Consider the following 19093-nt stretch of genomic DNA (forward strand, 5'->3'; position numbering starts at 1 on the left):
TGCGCACCCTTCTTGATGAGGGAAGTCTTGCTGCCAGGGCCAGGTGGCCACAAGCAAACATTTCCATGTGCCCAACTCATAGGCACGAGTTCAACAGCATTTTCGCCCACAAATTCCACAATATGAAACCTCATCTGGAAAAAACTGAAGGCATTAACACAGAAATCGATTCATAAAAAACATCTTGCACTTTCTCCACACCATGCTTCTAACAATTCCCTAAGTTGACATTTTTGCAACGAAAGAAGCCATCTCACCCTTAAGTCTCTCTCTGAAAGCGGAGTAGGTGTTGAAACAGCTCGCCCTGTGTGTTAAACGCATCAGTGTGCACTCTCTTTTGCCAGTGCTTACGTCCACCCACCTGCTACTTCCCTGCTATCACTTTCCGCCTTGGTACAGTGCCTGTGGTCATTACCCGTGCGAAGGACATGCATAAAACCAAGAATGTAGTACTGAGTTAAGGCACTAAATGTTTGTGATGGTTTTTGGAATCAGAAAGCACCACCCATGCTTTTTTTAGTGCAACATACATCCAGTAAGGGCGTTTATTGTTTTAGCCGCAGCGCTTTGCATGACCGTTGTTATTGCAGAAGAAGCAGTTTATATACAAGCACACTTTACCTTGATGCACAATGATCATATGGCATTTTCAAGTGCAATTAAGAAAAAAAATTTGAGTTCAAAGTGACTATTTTCTTTCACACAGAGGTTGCCTGTTCAGTAAGTACTGCATGGTACTGTTTACAGAATGCATTTTCAGGACTTGAAAACATTTTGGTATGTATAAAATGCGTAAATACCAATGATAAGCTTTTAGCTTGATGGTAGGTGACTAGGGGTTTTGCTCTTTGGTAAAAGCTAACTACAGCAAAGAGAATGATGTATAAAAATTCATAATAAATATTGTAAGGTGCAGTGACCACAGTGAATGCTGAATGACTAAAAAATCCTCACTGATAGACAAAGGTGTGTCAACACCACAGATACATCACTGAGGAGATGGTGTGTGAGTAGAGGTTGTTTTACAATAGCAAAACATGCAATACCATTACTGGGAATGCAATGCTCTACAGCTCGAAGAATATACAGGCAGCTCTATTGTAGGAAAGTTTCAGCACTCGATAATTGCCGCCATCACTGACACCTAGCTTGGTTTGCGATAGGACAATCTTATGGAGCCTTGCCTTTGATGACTGTGACACTGCCAAATGGCCCGACAAGCTCTTTATGCTGTAGGATGTGTGCAACAAGTACACCTTGAACTGCTTTCAGGCTGTCTTTTCCTCTTGGTATTTAATATCCTTTTTCAACTTTAATGCTTCGTCTTTTGTACAAACTGGTTGTTCCTTTCTCTATTGGAGGGGCCTATATACAACGTGTCTCAGCTACGAGGAACCAAGATTTAAGAAAACCAACGCGTTTTTCTGAACTGAAAGAAAGTGCATGTTAGAAGCTATGAGAAGTATGTAAAGCCCTTCAGACACTGGCCTCACCAAACCCAGCGATGCCAACACGATTACCCCACCTGCTCTGCCAAATGCAATAACATATTGCACACTACTGCACTGTCCTACCTGTATCACCTCCGCACTACATCACTGCCCTGGATCATATGCGAACTTGAACGTTGCCTCTACACAGTCATTGTGGAAAATTCAGGTTTCTGTTTATCAAGCAACGCTCAATTTGCTTAACTTTCCGCCCTGTTGAATTTAGCCTTTACACAAGCCATACAACCACCCTACTTATTCCCTGGTTAACCCCTGACCAGTTAGAAGATCAGAAAATGAACTTGGTGGAACAAGCTCGTTTCACCCTCGATGACAATAACAAATTTACCAAATCAAGGCTGCCTCTCTCTCTAAACAAATTAAATGGAGCATAAACATCACAATTTCTGCATCTTGCACAGGCACACACTCACAAAAAAAAATACCGCAGCAACTGAACATCAACCGAACGGAACATGAAGTGCTTAGCCCGATGTGAGCAGCATCACTTGGTTACGAGGCAGATGAGTGATTGTTGCCACAGTAACCGGGCTGGACGGCTCTCATTTCCCGCAATGAGATTGCACGCTCCCAGCAGCTGCACCTGGCTGCTCCCGTCTATCGGCAGTTGCTACAGTGTGATGATTCGTGGGCGTCCGGTATTTTCTAAACAAAAATAAACAGAACCACACGTCACCCTTAGAGCACATTTATCATCGATAGTAGGTGCCGACTGGCAACAGGGGCTAAAGTTGTCTTCTTCGATTTTCCAGACGAGCGCTCCTTGCAAGTCGATCTTGGCAGACTAGCGGTAATCACAGCCTTCAAACAGATTTTTCCGCGCACTTAAGACATCCGGTCTGTACCTTGATTGTAGACGCTGTGCAAAAAAAGCTGCAGAGCCGTGGAATCAGCTGTTTTTCTTTCTGGCTGTCATGTTCACGATGGATGCATATGTGGGTGGATGCATGGAGGATGGGTGGATGGATAAGGCTAAATCCTTTGAATCGGGCGGCAGTTTGTGCCACCTAGCCGACGTTCTTCCGTCATCAGCGCACCCTTGCGGCAGCAAAATTGACTGAAGAGCATGCCTAATTGCAAATCTAAGAACGATCCTTGTTTTGCTTAGTGTTGTTGAGTTAGAAACACAACTTGTTAGCAAAATAAAACATTGTTCATTTTATTCACTGCATCTTTACAGGATGACGTGAGCCTACGGTCTCTTGCCATGCAAATAAATGCTTCCGGGCGGATCTCTGCTACTAGTCTCTAAAGCCTCTAGATAATCTGACCTAGGGACTTCACTGGCCACCGCTGATTGGTTGATTCCGCGGTTCGCATCTTGCGGTGTCGTCATTTTGACGTCACGCTCTCAAACTTGAGAGCGATATTGAGAGCGGTGCAGAATACGCGCCCAGTCCACAATATTCTAAGATTCCAACCAGACTCGGGTCTGGTTGGAAACGAGGCCGCCCAAAGGCTCGCCCGCTCCTCTTTTCCCTCAAGGAGCCGTGGACACCTCATACGAATTTAGCACTAAAGAGGAAACCAACACATTTAATAGCATCACAGACAATCAGAAAAAGAGCAAAAGGATCTATCCTCCTCCGGATAGATCGCTTAGCTCGGCTGAGGCCTATGACTGGAGAAGACTCCAAGCTAGAAAGTTCGCATCCCCGCTGTGGAGGAGCTGGACAGGAGGCGACACGAGGGAGGATGCGGAGGTCTGCGAGTTCTGCGGGCATACCGCTACACCCGAACACATATTATGGAGATGCCCCAGTGCCCCAGTATATGGCCGAATTAATAATGCAGAGGAATGGGAGACCATACTCAGAAGTGCCGACCTTAGCATACAACCATACACTACCCGCCTGGCAGCAGAAGCTGCGCGACTATATCGTTGCTAGTCTTCCAACTGCGACGCTGCCCCTCCCCGGACGCCTACGTGCGGACCCGGAGGGGCACGGGTCTTCTTCTGGCGGAAATAGTTTCTTCACCTCACCTCACCTCATCGTCAGCCGAGTTGATTCGACTGCAGAAAAGCCAAGTGAGCGTTGGCTGGTACACAGCAAACAGAATTTTTCACAATGACTGTGTAGAGGCAGTGTTCAAATTCGAATATGATGCAGGGCATTGAAATATGCGGAGGTGATACAGGTAGGGCAGTGCAGTGGTGTGCAATATGTTATTTCATTTTACAGATCAGGTGGAGCGATCGTGTTGGTATCACTGGTTTTGGTGAGGGCAGTGTCTGAACGGCTTTACTTACGTCTCATAGCTTGTAATATGCACTTTCTTTCAGCTCAGAAGAACACTTGTTTTTTTTTTTTAAATCTAGGTCCCTCGTAGCTGAGGCACATTGTATATAGGCCCCTCCAATAGAGAAAGTAACAACCAGTTTGTACAAAAGACGAAGCATTAAAGTTGAAAAAGGATATTAAATACCAAGAGAAAAAGTAGCCTGAAAGCAGTTCAAGGTGTACTTGTTGCACACATTATGATACAGCATAAGGAACTTGTCAGGCTGTTTGGCAGTGTCACAGTCATAAAGGGCAAGGCTTCATAGTGTTGTCCTATTGCAAAACAAGCTAGGTGTCAATTATGGGGGCAATCATTGAGTGCTGAAACTTTCCTATAATGTAGCTGCCTGTATGTTCTTCGAGCTGTAGAGCATTGCATTCCCAGTAATGGTATTGCATGTTTTGTTATTGTACAACAACCTCTGCTCACACACCATCTTAGCCCCGCCGCGGTGGCTCAGTGGTTACGGCGCTCGGCTGCTGACCCAAAAAACGCGGGTTCGATCCCGGCCGCGGCGGCTAAATTTCTTCAAGGCGAAATTTTAGAGGCCCGTGTGCTGTGTGATGTCAGTGCATGTTAAAGAACCCCAGGTGGTCGAAATTTCCGGAGCCATTCACTACGGCGTCTCTCATAGCCTCAGTTGCTTTGGGACGTTAGACCTCAATAAACCAACCAACCAATCTTCTCAGTGATGCATCTGTGATGTTGATGCAACTTTTTCTATCAGTGAGAATTTTCTAGTCATTCAGCATTCACTGTGGCCACTGCACCTTACAATATTTATTATTAATTTTTTTACAGCATTCTCCTTGCTGTAGTTAGCTTTTACCAAAGAGCAAAACCCCTAGTCACCTACCATCAAGCTAAAAGCATATCATTAATATTTACGCATTTTATACATGCCAAAATGTTTTCAAGTCCTGAAAATGCATTATGTGAACTGTACCATGCAGTACTTAGTGAACAGGCAACCTCTGTGTGAAAGAAAACAGGCACTTTGAACTCAATCTTTTTTTCTTAATTGCACTTGAAAATGCCCTATGATCATTGTGTATCAAGGTAAAGTATGCTTGTATATACACTGTTTCTTCTGCAATAACAACGGTCATGCAAAGTGCTGCGGCTAAAACAATAAACGCCCTTACTGGATGTATATTGCACTAAAAAAAGCATGGGTGGTGCTTTCTGTTGCCAACAACCAGCACAAATATTTAGTGCCTTAACTCAGTACTACATTCCTGGTTTTATGCATGTCCGTCGGACGGGTAATGACCACAGACACTGTACCAAGGCGGGAAGTGATAGCAGGGAAGGAGCAGGTGGGTCGACGCAAGCATTGGCAAAAGAGAGTGCACACTGATGCGTTTAACACACAGGGCGAGCTGTTTCAACACCTATTCCGCTTTAAGAGAGAGACTGCAACACACTGCTGAGGGACTGGCATGTATACTGGCACACACTGTCAATAAAGTGGCCGCTGGCCAAGAGCCGGTGGCATACCTTATGCCATGTTACATGTATCATTGTGTTTCATGCAGTACCGGAGTGAAACTAGGCACAGTCTGCATATGCTTGCCGTTGCAGTGCAGGGCAGTTTAGTGTAGTTTAGTCATACCATTGCAAGACCAATCTTTACCCGTTCTGAAAATCCGAAACTGTCTAAAATGTTTTTTTGGATACACTGTGATAATGGCAAGCGCCTGTGATATGCCTTATGTCTTGTTGCTTGTATCTCGCTGACTCATGCATTTCACAGGTGTCAAGCAAAGCACGATTTGCGCACGCTTGCCCGTTATAGTTGTTGGACTCATTGTATTTCTACTTTCTTTATTGTACTATTTTCATTTTTATGATCGTAGTAGCAAGACTTCATACTAATTCGAGTCATTCGCATAAAATCCCATTGAACACAAAGGCACACGCTTCCGCTGTGTTTCCCATTGCTGTGTATTGTGCGTACTTTCACTTATACCTTATTTAGCTTGTTTTGCCAAAGGCAGCGCCGGCATGGAAATTCTATTTTTGGTCCTGGGTAACCCATAAAAGGTTCACCTTTATTATTTGACGCTGAAGGACAATGTATAGTAAAATACTAGTCATCATGATGTTCTTTTATGTTGCAGATTTTCTATTCCTAATACTAACTCGCCACTGCTATTTAGTATTGCGTTGAAATGTGACAACGTTACATGTTGTGTATATGCTTTTAGAACGGTGATTAAAAGATGGTGTGCCAGGAGTAAGAGATGTGGAATAACAGAAATATGGCGCCTCAATGAAAATTTCTGTGTAATGAAAAGAAAAGTTTTTAATGACAGAAAATTTTGTAACACAATCGCAGCCAGAAAAAAAACGTGACAAGTAACTGCAAAAACGAAAACAATTCTTAGCGCAATTTTTGTTAGCTGCGGAGAGGAAAACTTACCAAATGACAGAAAAAAAGTAAAAACAGAAAGCATAGCACAACAGAAAATTTCTGCGAACTTCCCAGAAATTTTCTGTTAGCTGCAAACAGAAAAACTTGTTAATTGACAGAAAAAAGCAAAAACGAAAAACGGCATCACAGAAATTTCTGACAGGCCAGCTGCCAGAAAATGTTTTTCTCAACAAAAAATTCTTAGTGTATGACGCGATAGGATAATGGATTAATTCTGATATACGCAGAAGGTGATTATCTACTTTACATTCAGGATCTATGAAATGCGCCTGCCATCACCACTGATTTGCAATGGCAGGTGCTCACAGCGGCGGGCTATGTGCGACCCAGGTTGCTCGTCCCGAGCGACCAGTCACTGCCACGTGCCACGGTGGGCAGGTAATGACTTAGAAGGGTTCTTTTGTAGGCCAGTTGGTGAACCATACTTCAAAAAATCCTTCGGCGCGGCTTCGCGCGACTATAGGACGGCCCTACTGATCAAACCACTCCCCAAAAATATGCACCCCTTACACCATGAGGGTAGAGGACAAGCACGAGCCAAAGGCTTACATTATAAATACAGACAGTGCGCTGGAACACTTCCTGCAGATGCGGCAAAATACAAACATACCAATGCCTTTGCAATTGTGGCTGTGAACGAGAATGGTGACCACATCGTCTTGGCAAAAATCAAAACGAAATCCTCTGAAACGGCAGAAGAGGCGGCTATAGCCCTCGCATTAGCGCATACCCAAGAGAACATCATCCTCAACTATTCCAAAATGGGTATCAATAATTTCGCAAAAGGGCGAATTACAAACACCTCCCTTAGAATCCTTAACGCATCCAAATTCTCACAAAATTATTCCGAATTGGTATGGGTCCCAGCCCATTCGGGGAATCTGGGAAACGAGGCAGCCCACAATACAACCCGAGGTTTCGTCGACCGGGCAGTGCATGAGCCTGGCTCCCTGAATTTCACGAACGACTCCACGATCACATATCATGATCTCACCAATCATTTTAAACTAGAGAGGATAATTTCCCCCCCTCCGGACAAAAGCCTGACTAAAGAAGAAGAGGTTACGTGGCGTCGTCTACAGACGAGATCTATGCGCACCCTATCACTCCTCGCGCACAATTATTCAGATCTTTACAACCCAAATTGTAAACACTGCGGCCAACGAGCCACCTACGATCACATCCTGTGGGACTACAAAATAGAGCCAGCTCCGGGTGATCTGGTTACTGCTCCTTCTCTCGAGCGGTGGGAGACCGTGCTGGCTAGCTCTGACCCCAGAACGCAAGTTTTGGCGGTGGTGTGGGCTGACAAAGTCGTCGAGGGCTGCGTACTCTCGACCACTTAACGCGACCTCTTACCAAGCTCTTTCCGGTGAATAAAGTGTTTTACAATCAATCAAGGACAAAAACGAAGAAAACACACCACAGCGCCATGGCGCTCTGTGGTGTGTTTTCTTCGTTTTTGTCCTTGTCTGCCGCGCGAAGCATTTCTTGAAGCAGGTAATGGCGCCGCAAGGTCACGTGACCAAGGTGGGCCACCTGCCTCCTATGTTGAAATCTGGGGCCACCTGCCAAAGCCATGTCCATGATTATTCGCGCCCAACGCCGACGCTGACAACGCCGACGCTGACAACGCCGACACCTGAGTTTCTGGTGGGCGGGGCCTTTAAAACTATCGCATTAAAATGGCGCAGAAGTCTCCAGCCTGGAGCATCCAAGCGGGAGCGGGACGTTAGCGCCGCTGTACCTGCGGACGCCGTTTATCAAACCGCGAGAGACGTCAGACCGCGTGAATGAGGATTTTGAAACATCATTTAAAGGGGCTTTTAACAGCAAGCCACGTGTCTGAGGTGATTTCGTCGCCTTAGTTCACTTCGCCGGTTGGATCCCGGATGAGGCGACTGTTTTTAAATGGAGGTGAAAGGCAAAAAACACCCGTGTACTGAGATTTCAGCGCTCATAAAGCACTTCAGGGGGTCGAAATTGATTACGAGCTCTCCATTATACAGCGTGCTTCATTTGCCAGGACGTGCATTATTTGGCGCGACTTGCTTTATCAGTGAATCATTTGCACCTGCCCGAAATAAGAATTTTGAATTGTGGGGTTTAAAGTCTCGAAGCTACATATGGACTATGAAGAACGAGGTAGTGGAGGGCTCCGGAATAATTTCGGCCTCCTGGGGTTTTTTAACGTGCGCAGACATCGCACACCAGACGGGCGTTCGCATTAAAGACCCCGTCACGCAGAAAACCCGGTGGCGGCATTGTCGGCGTCGGCGTTGCGATCGGTAAGCAGGCTGGCGTAAGGTGCCTCAGGCAGCCACCGCCGGAGAAGCAACCTGGGTCGCGTGACCTTGTGGTGTCGTCACAACCTACCAACCGGATTGTGAGCAAGCTAACTAACCTGACAGGTGGCAGTAAAATTAATGGTTGACCGCGAAATGTTGCACGGAAAGAGTAACCTGCGTCGCACAAGACCCATCGGGGCAGCACCTGCCATCGTAGGGCGGTGGCGCATCCCTTAGCCGTTGCACCATTGCGCCAGGAGTGGTATGAGCAGCCCCCCAGGGACATACGAATGCAATGTTGAGAATGAACAAGTGCGCATGTATGGACAGTAACTCATCACCTCTATCACGTGATATCCTTAAGGCGGAGCTCAAGTCTTCCCTCCAGTTTTTTGTACCTCGTCTCTACCGAAGCATGGACGCCGCGGCCCGGATCGCACTCGTGACCTTGAATCAGCAGCCGAACGCCAAAACTACGGAGCCACTGCAGTGAGTCCTGCTTGGGGGCAGCAAATTTCATGTTGTTGAATCAAAAATTTTACCAGCCAAACTTGTAACTTATAAAGCAGCAGTTGTATTAAGATAACTACATGCAATAGCATTGTTTCAAAGTGAACAATTAGTCATACCTTACAGAAGTGGATTATCGAGTCAAAACAAATTTAGCTCTGCAGAGCATAAAATCATACATAGTGGACACGCACAGTTTATTGAACGTAAACGGCGTCTTAGAAAGGACCTTTGGAGCATGTATCCGAGAGGAGAGCTGAGTTCAGCCTAAAAAATCGACACCGCCAACACTGGGAGAGGTTTCTCAACATATCACCACGAGTTTTATGCGTTATTTTTAACATTATGTTTTGTTTGTCACTTCCAGCGGCCAGCCTCAGCGTTCTTTTCTTCACCACGCGGAACGCATTATCTGAAATGGAGGTCCAACCACCACAACATGGGTGGTAAATTTTACAAAACTGTTCCCGAAGACTCGCGACAACTCGCAGGTGCTCTGGCGCCACATGCAACTTCTCATGAAAACCTGTGGCCGCTGTCCAGAACGCTTGTAGCGATGTATAAATCGGACGCGGCCGAGAGAGTGGGTCGTTCTGATCTAGATGAGTGTAGACTGCTCGAGTCACCATCGTCGCCACCGAGCTCTTTCTTTCTTTTTATTTCGGAGGGAGGGGGGGGGGAGGGGGCATCAAGTCCGCAAAAAAAAAAAAAACACCCTTCCAAGAGTGCTGCCCCTGTTACGTGACAGTGTTAATTGTATGTAAAAACCTTCACTCATCACTAGGTTCGAGAGCGTAAAAACGCATCTAACTACGGAATTTTACCCCGTTTAGGTGAGAATTCTAGAGCGCTTGGCATCACGAGGCTGTTGCTACTGTAATGGCGCCGTAATCGCAGAATAATGGCTTAGGCTTAGAATAACGTTTGATTGACTGGCGCTTGTTAGCTTGTTATAGACAACATGTGTTTATTGAGTCGCGAAATATTACTTCATCAGCGCCAGGCTGAAGAACAAGAAGAACCACATTCGCTCAAGACAGTGGGTGCGCCTGTCTCGCGGCATGAGCGCGCCAGCTACGTCGTGTGCCATCGAAGCCGGAGACCCGATCTCCCGAGATCATGGAAGGCGACGACGGGTGGGGCTCCTACCAGGTCGCCGAGGTCAGCGCGCACGTCGATATGGATGACGACTCGGCCCTGGAAGCGGTAAGCAGCTCCTCTGACCCGCTATTGTGTCGTTGTACCGGTGTGCGAGATAACACACGCCCTCTGCGGCTCTGTGGGGCGCGTGACTAAGGAAACGCGTCAGACGTGTGGCACCTCGTCCATCCGAATGAGAGGGTTTTACGGCGACCGGAGAAGCCCGATAATTGAGGTTCCCTGCACGCAGTTTTTGGGTTCAACGTGCCTTGGGAAGCTTTGCGGGAATGGCGTTCATGGCGCGGAGCACGAGCTCGTGTTCGATTCCGGACTGCGGCGCAAGTATTTTGGGGAAGGAGAGATGGAAAAAGCAAATAATGTAAATTAGTCTAGTGATCTTTGGACTGCGTGAAAAACTCAGGCGGTAGGAATGAACCCGGAGCCGTCTAGGATGGCATGCAGCTTTTGTGAGAAAGAATTCCCAGGCTCTTTGCTGCACCTTGAAAATAAAGTTGACAGTTGTAGATGGCATATTACCCGCTCTTCGTGCCTCAGACGCACCTCGGCCCTGGGTAGCCTCCTGTTAGAGTTACGCGCTCACATGAGGCCTAACGTGCCTCCACGAGCGAGGCGCGTAGGCCTGACGCGGTCTCGATTAGTAGTTCGGCGCATATAGGCGTGCAGTGCGAACCACTACCTTATAGACTGGCTAATATAGCCATTGATGTACCACTCATTTTCGAACGCAGCAGCTAGGCACATTATAATAAGGGGATAATTCCTTCTTTGGGGGATTCCCCTAAAAACATTTGGTTAGGCACATTATCTTGAGTTCACCTTGCCGCAAATAATGAGACAGTTGTGGATACTTCACTTGTTGTTGTTGTTTTTAGCCTTTCTAAGGATGGCACATACCCACACTGGGGAATCAGCCAAGAATGAGGAGGCAGAGGATACTTGACTTGTATTCTTGGTAGGATTCAGTTACGCATGCCTACACCTTTCGCATCATGATGCGCTAAACGAACAGTGTCTCTTATCAACTAGCAGCCTTTTTCATCGGGCGAAGACCAATGCGGTACGGAGGTACTGGTGGATGATTTTCCTTCTTGCTGGCAGGCTAGTGGTGGACCATGGCGCATGCCGTGCAAGGGCCAACAAATGGAGTATTTCAGAGCATTTTGAGTACATTTTATGACCGCGACTGGATCGTTTAAGCCTACAAAACCTACATGTCCTTGCGTCAACTCTTCATCCGATACCTCGAACGCATTTAAACCTCGAACGCTTTTAAACTCACTCTTATAAACCGTAGCGGGATGTCCTCCTCCAGGCAGTGTTTCATGATCGAATGAGAAGTTAATAGAGAAGGCCTCAGCTATATTGTGGAAACAGCTGTGCGAGTTGATAAGGTGCCATTTGAAGAGACGTAGCAAGAAACAGGACAAGCGCTCGTCGTGTTGTTTGTCCCCCCGTACGTGTTTTCCACGCCCTGTGCTTCTTATATTCTGCTAGGAAGCACCGTAGACAGTTGACAAGCCTCACAGCGAAAACTGCACGTTCACTGTCTTTTCACCGCTGAAGTAACTGCGGTGATGAGGGTTCGGTGCTTCATGCTAAGTGTGCAGCTATGGCAAGCAGCGCTGTTTTCTGCAGTCGCCGAGCGTGGATCAATAAAAGAAGCGCCAAGCACCTGAAGAAGAGGGCTTCCGCGACGCATCCGAGCCGGAGAAAAAATGCGAGGACCAAAGTGGGTGCCACATTCCTTTCTGCGTGACCAAACTTGGCGCAGACGCACTGCATGCACCATGCCATGGATTCCGCAGCGCTTTGTTTTGTATGCGGCTAATATTGCAACAAGGAATTCTCTCAAAAGGCTGCCTAAAGAGGTCTTTGTTTCTTTTGGCTTTCGGTGCACGCTGTACATGTGTGGTGCGCTTTCGAGGAGCGGGAAGTATTTTTCTCCAAACTCGTGAGAGATTTGGACCCACTGTAATGGCTCAGTAGCTAAGGCGTTCGGCTGCTGAAGCCAGGTTCTCAGCCACCACTCAGTCGGCCTTTGCCATTAGCACAATCGGCCACAATCTTTCACCTGTAGCAGCTGTATCGGTCGCAACGTACACCTCGCTAGAAGCCGAAGAAGCTGGAATTGCCCTTGCGATCTCCAACACTGCCACACTTGTATTTAGTGGCTCAAAAAACCGGTCAGAAACTTCGCCAAAGGGTGCACGCATGTCGTCGGCCAATTCCTCTCAGGCTCCCACTAGGCCCGCTCAACTCATATGGGCCGAGTAATTCTTGTTGGGGGGCTAGTTGGTGCATGTTCCAGAAAATGGGTGGAAGTTGCGCCTGTCCCGTCTAGCTTTCTGTGTGTTGTTTGTTTCGGTGCTACAACCATTTTCTGCAATCATATGGGCATCCGCCCAAGCGGGCATCCAGGCAACGAAGCCGCCCATGACACCATTCGAGCATACGTCAACCGAGCAGGGCAAGCCGCCGAGCCAGGGAGCGCCCGCGAAAGAATGATCACATACAACGAGATTTGACTCCACTACAGGGAGCAACGACTCCACTATCCTCCACCTCACAAATCACTCACTGAACTAGTGCAGGTGACGTGGCGCCAGCTACAGTCCCGTACTTTTCTCTCTCTCCCCCCCCCCCCCCTCATTTAGCACTAGTGCACCCAGGGCTGTTCTCGCCAGAGTGTACCCTATGTGGAGTCCCAAGAGCTGATTTCCATCACACACTCTGCATATGCTCTGAGTTCCAGCCGCCATCAGAGTGGCAACTCACTGACCTCGAGCGATGGGAGGTCGCGGTGTCCAGCTGCCGGCCACTTCACGAGACCAAGAGCCAACCCAATAGCAGTCAACGATATGACCCGATACTTATTAAAGTTTACCACCGCCACCTTTAGGGTTCCATAGTAGCTTCGGCTCCCGCAGTGAGAGGGAGGCGAACTGCAAAAATGCCAGCGTTCTAAGGCTTCGATGGAAATTAAAGAACTCAAGATTTTCGATACCGGTCGGAAGCCCTTCACTACACGGCGTGCCGCTTTGCCCGAGGTTCAGCTTTAGCCCAAAAACCATGCAATCAAGCAAGGTTGAGCAACGAATCAATTCGGAGTTACCTTCCTGGGCCATCATGCAATCGATGGTAGTGTTTTTATAGAGAGGCGTGAGTTAAGTGCCGGAGGCAGTTAAAGCCGAATTTTCACTGACGGCGACGTCATAAATGCAACGCCGTCTCTTGTGCATAGCGCCACTACCACAGAATAATAGGTTGTTATGGGAAAAGGCTATTTTCCCATAAAGACTATTTTCACAGAAAGACTAACATTAATGCCCTTGAAAGAATTCATCTTAAAGCAGTATGATTTATATTTTCAAACTATCGCACCACTGACTAACCATGTGCTCTGTTGCTTCAAGATAATATACAGTCCCTTGAAACTCGGCGTAGAATACTAAGGTTAAGATTTCTCTTTCTATTGAAAAATAACAAACTGTCAATGGCTCCCGATTTGTATCTCCAACCGATAACGTCCAGGTCAACAAGAAACAGGCACACTGAATCGTTAGAACCTTACTTTGCCAGAACTAACATATTCAAATTTTCTTTTTTCCCCGCACCATTACCGAGTGGAATCAATTACCACCGTCATCAAAAGTTGATATTGATGCCACTGAACCGGCCGTTAATTGATTTTTTTTACTTGCCTTGTACTTTTGTTTTGTGTTTTTGTATTGTGTTTATATTGCCCCTCTTGCCAAGGCCCTTCACTGGGCCTGCAGTATGCCTGAAAAAATGCATTTTACACGAAACACATCCAAAAATTACCGGAGGCATCGCTGTTTGCAGTTCAAGGGCGAAAATGTGCAGTTCGGATCGTGCAAGTTTTTGTCCAGAATTGTGCCGCACTTACGCCTGCGAAGCGATGTTTCACAGGCTGCTTCTCCGGTAACCAACTAAGTATTGCCTGTTGCAGATGACAAGAGTGTGGAAGAACTCGTAGATGCAGTCCAAGTATTATCCTTGGAAACAGAACCCCTTCCTGCATATACACAATCCGTCCAGCACGATGTCACGACGACGGCTGAGGACGGTCAGATAGCGTTTGCAACGATGATGTGCCTTGAACAAGCTAAGTAGTAGTAGTACAAGACCTTTATTCGGCCATAATTTACAGGCCGAGCATGTGGACCGCCTGGGCGACCAGAAGTCGCTGTTCTTCCTCCCCTTCAGCGCCAAGCCAGTCTAGCCAGGTGGTGATGGATAAAGAAGGGGGGTGGGGGGTAGGTACCCGACTGCTGAGCAGCCGGGCAATAGAAGAGGCAATGGGCCAGGTCCGCATAGATACAGGGGCAGTTGGGACAGGAAGGGTCTGATCGATAGCAATAGAGAAAGAGGCGAGACGGGGTGATAACTGCATTCATTTGGATGTGCCGAAGAAGGCGAGCTTCCGGCACCGTGAGCGATGGATGAAGGGGAGGGTAAAGGCGTTTGTCTAGGCGGAGCTCGAGGTAGACCTCTTTTATGGTGCGGTGAAGGGTGAGTCTCCCACCGTCCTCCGAGGGCTTGGGCCAGGGGATCAACGGTGCCCGGAAAATTAAGCCTCGGGCGAGCTGATGGGCCAGCTCATTGCCGTCAATCCGTGAATGCCCAGGGACCCAGCGGAGGAAAACGATGGAAGGCTGCAATGCGGAGACCGCTCGTTCGACCTCCTGTTGGAGAGAAGGGGTTAGGCTACGTTTCTGTATGTGGTGTATAGCGGCTTGTGAGCCTGAATAGACTGTGTACTCTTGAAGAGAGAAGGAGAGCAAATGACTGAAGGGCATGTGGAATGGCGAGGACCTCGAGGGACAGTGCTTCCGGAGTGTGTAGATACGGCCCGCTGGTGTGGGTTTCAGGAGTGGGGAGGTGGCGACGGTACAGGGCGTGGCCGCAGGAACCTCGAAGAGCCACGAAGGAGGCATTCGTGTAGGCTACACCTTGGGCATCAAAGAGAGGGGAATGGTGCTACGCGGCCGCATGATGACGGCCGGCGTGCAGGACGGAGGACATGTTGGTCGGGAGGGGGAGGATACGAAGTTTGGGAGCCGGGGTTGGAATAGGAGAGGTAAAAGGGGCGATGGGAATGGGCGAGATACCCGCTTGAGTCAGTAACCACTGACCCTGACGGGTAAGGGAAAGGCAGGCAAGCTGGGAGTCACGATGGAGGGTGAGAAGAGAACGGACAGGATGAAAGAGGCCTGTGGCAAAGATCTCAGTGGCAGAGGTAGTGATAGGGAGGTTGAAAGCTGCCTGAACAAGGTAAGAAAGCGCGAAAAATTTTCCGGGTCAGTGATATAGCCTTGTAAAGAAGGATTTCTTGCTCCGGTAAGGCCCGTTGTTCGTCTACCGATCTAGACCGAGTGAAGCAAAGCACTTTATCTCAGTCTAAAAAAAAAAATGAAGCATGTTAGTTACTTTGAAGGCAACAAGTGAAATGAGCATTTCTCAATATGATCTACAATATTGACTTCGAAAGTTTTGCACTAGATTTGGCAATAAGGAAGGTATCTTATGTTTGATAACAAGGTAATCAGATGCATAAAAAATATACTGATCTGGTCAAAACAAGTCTCTAAAACTCTGCATTAGCCAAATCTTTGTACACTGGTTTAAAGCTTGATGCAACTTGGACTAACCACCTTGTATAGCGTCGTCACTGTCTGAGGCCTTTATTGTTTGCTGTCATGGCTGGGCTACGGTCTCGTTGACTGCCATGACTGACCCGAACTTGGGGCTTCAAGAAATTACACTGTGCGTAACGAAAGAGTTTCCTGCATTCGGGGAGTCATCCCTCCATTCATTTTAACGATGCCCCATTGACTCAATGCTCACTTGTAAAGATATCCATTTCAATTCTCTTCACAGTGACTTCAGCATGGTTCCTTCTCTTTAGCTTATAATGATGCCCGCTAGAATTAAAAATTATCGGGTGACAATGCGCCCCCGCTTGCAGTGCAAGTACCTCAAATAACTCATTACGCATTCCAATCGCGCTCGTGAGCGAGTTTTCAAGTTTTCTTGCTCCGCGAAATCGAAGTGTGCTACAGTGGGCAATTGGGATTCAAATCCTGAGTTGGACTGCGGCGGATATACAGTGTTTCTCCTAAGGCTTTAGACAACTTTTTAAAAATAAGCTTTTTGAGTTAGAAAAGCTCTTTTTTGGCATAGCATTGTCAGTGGTGTAGTACATCAGAATACTGTTAAGACGTGTTAACTTGCAGGTATGTTAACTATTATTCAATAGAAAACCGTTTAAACAATTCTGTTAACCTTCTGAATCATTGCGAGGCGTGTAGCCCGCGGTAAATAATATGCTCATCAGTTTTTAGAATTTCGAAAACACGGTTACCCTCGGCGCTGTGGGCCAACAGATTTTGGCGACATCGCGCCAAAATACATTCGCTTGAGAAGATTGCAGGCAGAGCAACCTGTCCAGTGCAGGCAACTCGTCGAAACAGGAAACATTTGTTGGGCCACAGCGATGATGGCAACAGCATTTTGGAAATTCTAATGACCCATATGGATATTACTTACGGTGGGCTACAATTAAGAAGCCTAACAGTAATAGTTAAAAGATAACTATTCAATATTAGTTAACCTGCCTGCTAGTTAGCACGGCTTAGCTTTATTCTGATGTACTACACTCCTAACAATACTATGCCGAGAAAGCCGACTGTAAGTCAAAAAGCACAATTTTAAAAATTGTGTAATGTCTTAGCTGAAACATCCTGTATATTTCTCCTTAACGGATTTGGACAGCTGCTCCGGATCACCGATACGAATACGCCATTAGTTACACCAGCGCCTCTTCTGATTACACAAAGCCGCGATGAACCACAGGCTCGCAACCATGCGTCTGCGATGAGCGAGGTGTCTGCTAGAACCATGATGCTACAGCATAGGCGCGACCACCTTGGACTGCAACAAATATTAAGTGCTACGGCATGGTAGCGCTGCTGCGCCATCCATTTAACACAAAGAAGTGCTCGCCCTCATCGCGAGGCCATCACTGTGACCGGTGACTGTTCAATGCGGATTTGTATAGCCGAGCTCTTTGAATCGGGGCGCGTTTGGGGTTTTGTGGGTCGCGGCTCGGGAACAGAGAGGCGCGCGAAAATTTGGGATCGCGTGGGGTGCATTTAAGCAGTGCTTTGAAGGGGGCTGGTTGGTTGTTCATAATGACATAGGGGAGCGCTGGCTTCGGAACAGACAACTGTTCCGAAAGTAGCGCCCTCCTAACTTATACTTTGAGCTTGAAAAGAAACTGCGCTAAAATTAGAGCGAAGAAATCTATAGAAATGGACAATTCTCAACACATGTTCGACAAATTTTACATTACAAATTTTGTTGGAAAGTTTACGCTACAAGAGTTAGGTAATTTATTTTAACCGGAAATCAGATGCATTAGAAAAAAAATCAGGGTGGCACTTTGTTGACCTAAAGTGCGGTGAGGCTAAAACCTTTAGCGCGATGTTTGTGCTTGTTTCGCTGATGTGTTTAAGATGTTAATTAAGTACACAATTGTTTGGGAATCTTAAATTCTGGAGACACTGGAGGGCGTTTGGGAGCCATCCGGCTTAATCGGCGCCTTTCTGCAAACTCTCTCCAGCGTCCGAGACAAATGCGTTCGCAGGAAGTAGCGTAGCCATTAGCACGCTCGGCTGCGGAACGGAAAGATGGCGGTTCTAATCCCATCGTGCACAAAGGTTTTTTATTGCGAAAGAAATACTGCTTGCACTTTTCTACCATCGATAGAGGTTCATCCTTCGCTCCGGCAGAGCTGCGGCGCGCTACCACGTGACTGCGTGACGTCACGACAAGAGGAGAGCTGGTGGCCCAACTCGTCTCATCGATGGAGGCTCATCCTTCGCTCCGGCGCAGGTGCGGCGCGCTACCACGTGACCGCGTGATGTCACGATAAGAGGAGAGCTGGCGGCCCAACTCGTCTCATCGATGGAGGCTCAGGATCCTTCGCTCCGGCGCAGCTGCCAAGTGAGGGCGCTCGCTAGACTGGGATAAAACGGGGCTGCGGCTGTGCTCCTCGCAGTGCTGTGCTATGTCGGAGGATGTGTACAAGGCGAGGCTGGAACGGTGTGCCGCGGCGAAGCGACGGCGCCGTGCCGAAGAAACAGACGAGGAAAGGGAACAACGGTTATCGAAGCAACGTGCGTGTGCTGCAGAATGGCGAGCTCGCCGGCTGGCTGGGGGTGCATCTACAAGTTCAGAGTCAAAAGCCATTTCTTTACGGATCACCAAAGCGTGTTCATCGGAATAAATAAAGCACATTTACAGTAGACCCATGTTGTGTCCAGAGTGAATCCATACGGGTAACCGTATTAGCAGAACAAAGTCGCGACCACAGTTGCACTATACGGGAAACCATGTCCAACTACCAGCAGCACCAAGCGCAGCCAGGTGTTATTGCTTTCGCAATCAGCCAGGCTTAACCAAGCTAGCCTTCAGCCATTTTTTTCTCTGGCCTGACTAGAAAAAGCGTGACACCTCTGTCGACAACGATGAGGCATTAAAGGCTTTCGCCTTAAAACTATGACCTGGTTACTACCTTTGCCTAAAAGCTTGAGCTAGTTCAATCTTCGTGCAGCGCATTGCTGTTTCTTGAAGCTAGGAACAAGTTAGGTGAAACGCCCTGTCTAAAGTAAGACAACTCCTGTGAATACAGGCCCATCGTTAATGAATCACGAAACGTATGTTGGCTGACGAAGTCATGATCAGCCGCCTTCGGGAGGCGAGTAAAGGAGACTGCATAGCGCGTTTAAACATAAATGAAAAATGAAAGCGTACGTTATTGTCTACGCGTTATCATTAGGGTAGTGTATCTGCGTGCTGTGGTCTTGATGTTGACGAAG

The sequence above is a fragment of the Amblyomma mixtum genome, chromosome 3, assembly GCF_055824585.1.
Source record: "Amblyomma mixtum isolate Tamu chromosome 3, ASM5582458v1, whole genome shotgun sequence".
Classification (NCBI taxonomy): Eukaryota; Metazoa; Arthropoda; class Arachnida; order Ixodida; family Ixodidae; genus Amblyomma; species Amblyomma mixtum.